Source organism: Capsicum annuum, chromosome 12 (assembly GCF_002878395.1).
Source record: "Capsicum annuum cultivar UCD-10X-F1 chromosome 12, UCD10Xv1.1, whole genome shotgun sequence".
NCBI classification, from domain to species: domain Eukaryota; kingdom Viridiplantae; phylum Streptophyta; class Magnoliopsida; order Solanales; family Solanaceae; genus Capsicum; species Capsicum annuum.
The window spans coordinates 108025045-108031770 of NC_061122.1; the positions used below are offsets into that span (position 1 = coordinate 108025045).

A 6726-nucleotide genomic window follows, 5' to 3' on the forward strand; every position below is an offset into this window, starting at 1 on the left:
CCCAAGATGGAATCTTTATATATGTTTTTGTGAATTCATGATATCATATGAGTTGGAAACATGTAAATTTGGTTTTTCATGATGTATAATTTGATGAATTCACTTATGCTTAAGATGTGCATGTAAGGTGTTTGATAAAATGCCTAAGGAACTAGATATCATGCAATATAGCTAAATTGTGACTAAGTGAAGGATTCATGATATGCCCTTACGTTCCAATGACTTCTATGATTGATAATGTTCCTTGGAAATGTTGTTGGAATACTCATGAACTATTCTTATGAGATTATGCTATGTTTACTTGCAAATCCTACTTATGAACAAGATGCATGATAACCATGCAATCCACATGAACTTCCATCCTATTAGTATGTGTGGCTAATATGATTATGCAACGAATATGATATTAAGACTGTGCAAGTAATTCCATGTGATATGAAATCCTGTCCATGGAATACATTGTTGATAACCATGCTTAGTATGAGATCCCTACTTATGATATTATAAATTATGGACTCTACTCTTATGATCAACTCAGTCATGTGTGTCAGTTTCCTTCCATCGAGTCCTGGGGGTACTTGTACCCAAAAACTATAGCTGTGTGCCTAGACTTCAGTCAGTCATGTGACTCAGGAAAATAACATGATCTTAGTCAGTTGTCAGATATCAGTAACATTCCGCCAGTCAATGAAATTCAGTAAGATCAAGTCATGCACAGTCAGTTATTCATGTCCAGTCACTCTAGATGGGAGTAGAGGTTAGCACCGAGTAAACCTAAGGATAGGAACTCACCCGCCAGTTCAGGGTGTGATTCTTAGTAGCAATCCTTATGTTCTAGAACTACATAGCCTGCGTAGGTTGAGATATCTTAACCTGTCAGGTTAGGGTTGATGAGGTGGCTTAACCCATCAGTTTAGGGTTCCCACCGTTCTCATTGAGTACCCTCCAGATAAGGGTCACTCACAGCTATCCTTACTAGTGGCGCGGTATTGACACCCCTCCAGTTGGGGCAGTGATTGGACCCCAGCTTAGCCATAACGGCATACACGGGGCATGTCAGTTAAATACTACTTCCCATAGTTTCAGTTATAGTCTCAGTAAAAGAACTTAGAGTGTTCTTTAGATTTCAGTATATACATGACTGTCAGATACAGTCATCCATGTTATCAGTTTCAATAACAGTCTTAGTAAAAGAACTCAGAGCGTTCTTCAGATTTCAGTATATACAGGACTGTCAGATACAGTCGTCCATGTTATCAGTTTCAGTATCAGTCATGATAGTTATCAGTAAACCATGTATTAGCGTACAGGTCATGCTATCACGTATTCACGATCCCAGTTTCTATATATGTGTGTTTGCACTCCAACGTTCATATTAGTCAGTCAGTGTTGTTCATACATGAAAACCTTTATGTTCAGCCTGCCTTCCTCATATACTCAGTACTCCAGTTGTACTGACGCATTTGCGCTATGGTGCTTTCTTCTCATGTTACACCATAGGTTCCGAGACACGAGCTCCAGCCCAGCAGTAGCGATAGCGTTCTAGTCGCAGAGACACAGTGAGTCCTCATTGATTCGAGGACAATATGATTTTATTCATTTATTTCTTCAGTTCAGTTTTACGGAGTTAGTTGGAGACATTTCCTTCAACTCCTTATTTAGACAATTTAGAGGCTTTCAGATTTACGTTCAGATTTTAGTTGTTTTGGGTATTTCCGCCCATGTGATTGTATTTAGTTGAACCTTATGGCCTTATAGTTCCATGTATTCCGCATTATTACCTCATGATTTGCAGTATACAGGTACAGATATCAGTCATGGGTTAGTTTGTGGTCTCTCGGGGTCATGAGCACCATGTAGCATTCCGGTTCAGCAAATTGGGGTGTTACATCACTTGTATTCAAGGCTATTAATATCACATAGGACCCTATACGGTCACACATATCACATAATAACTCAATTTCGATGATTACATCACATATAGGCCCCCACACGGGCACAACATATAAATAGCTATTTTTCATAATTAGTTCCCACCCTTAAACATGCATTTTGTATCATCATTTACTAGTCAGCTTAGTCCGAAAGAATTAAGCCATAGCCTACCTCAAAAGCCAAAATCGATCTGCTACACTTTGAACCCATGACCTTACTTTTTAGGAATAATCTCGAATTCTACTAAAAACATCAAATATGAAATGTACGTGTCAAAATAAAACTAATGATACTCATATTGACTATTTTTGGTTCGGGGTCAAAACGGACCCTTAGAACGAATTTCTTAAAAAAGAAGGGCAAAATAATAATTTTATTTTAGAAACATGTTCCCCACATTTTTAGGAACCTACATGTGAAAAACCAAGTTAAATCGAGTAAAAAATGAGGTCCAAATCGAAGAAAATTATTTTTGAGCTTTACCGGGTAAAATCTTTGAAATCCAGGTTATAATCAAGAATCAGAGTTGTTTTGAAGGTTAAATTGATGAAAAACTAGTAATTATAAGATAAAAATATTATTCAAGTGAAAAGAAGTGAAATTTAGATTTAAAATCAAGCCCTACATTTTTTGGATTTTGAGAAATTAATAAAGAAATTACTAAGAAAAGGGTGAATTCTTACCTTAAATCCGTAATAAAACCAAGAAATAGATGTTAATCTAGCTTCGCAAGCTCCCTCAAACTTTACTTTTAAGCTCCCACATTATTTTAGGGTTTAACTCTCAAGGGACAAGATGAAAATATGCAAAATGGGCCAAAAATAGGTGAAAAAAACTGTTATATTGCAGTTTTTCTACAATATTTAGTGCAGGTTTTTTACTTAAGTCAAAATGGATTTCAACGGGGCGTCCGGTATTCATTTGGAGTCCTATATACACAAACAAACTATGCAACCATACTAAATTCGACGTTCCAAATGAGATGGAGATATTAGATTTTAAAAAAAAATTGTTTTCACAAAATTGACCCCCAAAATCCGATTGAAATGAGATTTAAAAGCAGTAAAAACATACCAAACATGCTAACACTCTAAATTCAATATTCTGGATCTGCTGGTGAAGTTGGATTTTCCATCCGAGGTCATTCGATCAAATGTGGGTCCCACACTCATATCTTTAATTTTCCAACTTTCCAATCAATAGGTCAAAATGAGATTGGGTGCATCGGGACCCGAACCAAAGGTCTACCTAGTCTAAAATTGATATTCCGGAGTTGTTGGCGCAGTCTGTTCGGCTAACCATCGTATGAATAAAGAGATATCCACATAAGTCTAAAATAAGGCTCTCGAAGCCATCAAAAACCACAATATTATATAAATGATACCAAAATGCATTGAAAATTAGGTCAATCACTCCCATACCCTAGAAATGCCATAATGCAACTACGGGGAGGGGTAAAATAGTCAAATTATATAAAATCATAAATTTCACATATTTCATCAAATTTTTAGGTCGTTACAATAATCCTCTCAATTCTTATGTCATCAATTTCATCAGTATAATAGTACCAAAAACAAGTAAGCATCATAGAATTACTAGTTTTACAACAATAAGAAATCAAATAATCCCATTACAATTATGAAACAAAAGCAACTTGGTCAATTTTCATCACTGAAATTCAAACAAAAATAATTCACAACAATGGCAATAATATAGCATCCTAAGTTCAGCCAAATATCAACCACAAACAACTAAATAAGTTCACTACTTTCACAAGTTTTTACCTATTAACAATAATCTTTAACCTTTATTAACAGTTACAAATTGAAATCTTTTAGATTCAATAAAAAAATCTATATTTTAATTGAGCTTTGTTAGATACCAATTAGAATCGTCCAGATACCCATTGGAAATAGTTAAAGATTAGGACAATACGATGGAGAGAAAAAAAGGAAAACAACTTCTACGTTCCTCATAGCCTTTCGAAGATTGGTGTAGGGCTTGATGAATATAAATTATTCATATAATTTAGTATATAAAACTTATATTTTTAAACAAAATATGAATAATTATATTCAATCCTCGCATGTTTTCTGATGAATTCTACAAGAAAAAAAGTACAAGAAGAATACAAAAGAAGAAATAAAAGAATTCCACGGGTGTAATCACAAAAACTTCTCACAACCGTCAAGTGAAGGAATGAAATAAGTGAACATTTTGAGAAGAGTTATAATTTGACCATCACAACCACCACTTCAAAATCTTCTCATACCCGTCAAATGAAGAAATGAATGTTTTGAGAAGAGTTATAAGTTGACCGTCATGACGACAACTTCAAAGAATGCATTCGTTGGTTCAACATTATAATTTTCTATAAATAAAGGCATTTCTTTAATTATTAAACATCCAACAATTAGCAAAAACAAAGTGTTGGTCTCCTGTAATAATTATTTCTTCAAGTCTTTTCCATATATCTAGTTTCTTAAATTTAAGGTTTTTTTTTCTATTTACATAATGGAGTGATCTCTTTTTGTTGGGAACGTTGAAGAAACTTGGTACAATATTTTAATATTAATCTTCCTTTAGTTGTTTCAAGACTTGATTTTATTTAAAAGCTAAATACTCCGTGTTGAAATACTTGTACTAGAAATTAGCGTTACTTGATATTTTATATTATAGTTATAGTTATATTAAGTTGTGCTTCCCACAAGAAAGAAAACTAAATATACTATAAGTATTTTATAAAATATAATTAATAATAATTTTTAGTCTCTTGTTATTTCAAATCTTTGAAATTGCTTCTTTTGATCCCTATCCTCAAGGAAAGATTATTTCGAACTATTTCTTGGATTTAAATAATCTCTATCTTAGTTGTTTCAATTCGTATCCTGCGGAGGGATTGATTCAAATAAGATTGTTGATTTGAGGGGTCTTTATCTTATTTCTTTCAAGCTGTATCCTCGCGGAGAGATTGTCCCAAGTAAGTTTATTGATTTAAAGATTAGTCGCAAGGGGTCTTTATTCCTCATAAACACATAAATCAAGTCTAGAAAGTTATTCTACAATTTTGTAGAAATTACTAAAATAAAGATTTTATTATAATAAACATACCAAGTGAATTCAACAACCCCCAACTCCCTCTCAAAGATAATCTTCTAAACAATATTTCTTTATATTTTATTTTAAAACTTAAGAAATTACCCTCTTTTCATCAAATTGATTCTCAAATAGTAGACAAAATACCATAAGTTTGTAGCATAGATTTTCCAATCTCTATGGGACAATATCGTAGATTGTACTAGAATTTGATAGAGTACGAGCAACAAAATACCATACATATTGGCCTCGTCAAATTGTTGGTGTCGTTTTCGGGGATTGACATACATCTACTTCAGACTAAGTGTTTTGATACTACTTTGAGAGCTTACTTTTCTTTTTATTATTATTCTCGCTAATATCGTTCTTGTCTTACTTTATTTATTTTTATTGAACTTATTTCTCTACTTATAAGTTTCAGGTAGTTTATGACCCGCTCCTCTATAAAAGATTTAGCCAGTTACGACCCAGATATTGAAAGAACAATTCATTGGCGTAGGAAAGAACAAACATCAACTTCTCAAGACTTTAGCAGAATGATACACTGACTGGATGATGAAATTAATCAACCAAAAATTTTACCACTTTCTCTAGATGATCAGTTTGATGAAGTGGAACCTAGACCCACAAATAGAATTTTAAGAGATTACGCTAGACCAGACCACTTCAACTATGAATCTAGTGTCCGCAGACCACCAGTAGCAGCCAACAATTTTGAAATCAGGTCTGGATTAATTCAAATAATTCAACAATTATGTACTTTTTCTGGTGATCCAAGTGAAGATCCACATAGTCATTTGATTGATTTTGTAGAATTAGTTGAAACTACTAAATACAATGGAGTTTCTCCTAAAGAAATTAAGTTAAGGCTATTTCCTTTTTCTTTAAAGGAGATACAAAAACTTGGTTGCGAAGTTTACCTCAAGGGTTTATTACCACATGGGATCAGATGACTCAGAAATTTTTAAGTAAATATTTTTCTCTAGATAAAACCACAAAGTTAAGACTAGAGATTTCTAATTTCTTGTAGACTGAAACTGAATCAGTTTATCAGGCTGGGGAAAGATTAAAAGCAATGTTAAGAAAATGTCCACATCATGGCATACCTGAACATATGCAATTGTATATTTTTTTTATCATGGACTAAAGCCTTCTTCTAGAAATATACTATATGCAGCTGCAAGAGGCTCCATCATGGGTAAAACCACAGAGGAAGTATGCAACGCCTCAATTTTTTGAACAAGAATGCTACACGGTGCCCGTAACCTCGAACGACCACAAGCTAACCCATGACTAATATTTTTACCTAAACATTGCATAATATACTGTATAATTATGAAAATATGTACTGAAATGATATAAGGTTCAAACCAAATAAATATCTGATAAAATAATATCTGAAAATGGTATAATAATACCAAAACAAATTTGAAATAAATATCTGACATGCTATAGTCTGAAATCCTGTAAACTGTCTAGACAACGAGTTGATGGGACATATCCCCAACTAATTCCATCTATGCAATAAACTAAAGACTGAAAGAATAACATAATCAAATAATATCATTCTCGCATGATGAGGACTCACTGCTAACTCCGTCTGTTGAAGCCTGGAAGGCTACTGATGCTTTAGATCTCATGCTTCTAAACCTATGGTATAAGACACCAAAGCACAAATACGTTATTACTTTGAAT

The 6726-nt window shown here is 33.5% G+C and overlaps 1 non-coding gene across 1 annotated transcript; it reads right to left on the bottom strand.

Moving 5' to 3' along the window:
* Window positions 1-6028: 6028 nt before the first annotated feature.
* LOC124889914 lies at window positions 6029-6135 on the bottom strand. Its single transcript, XR_007048826.1, has one exon. It is a non-coding gene; the product is annotated as a small nucleolar RNA R71 (small nucleolar RNA).
* Between the last annotated feature and the right edge of the window lie 591 nt (window positions 6136-6726).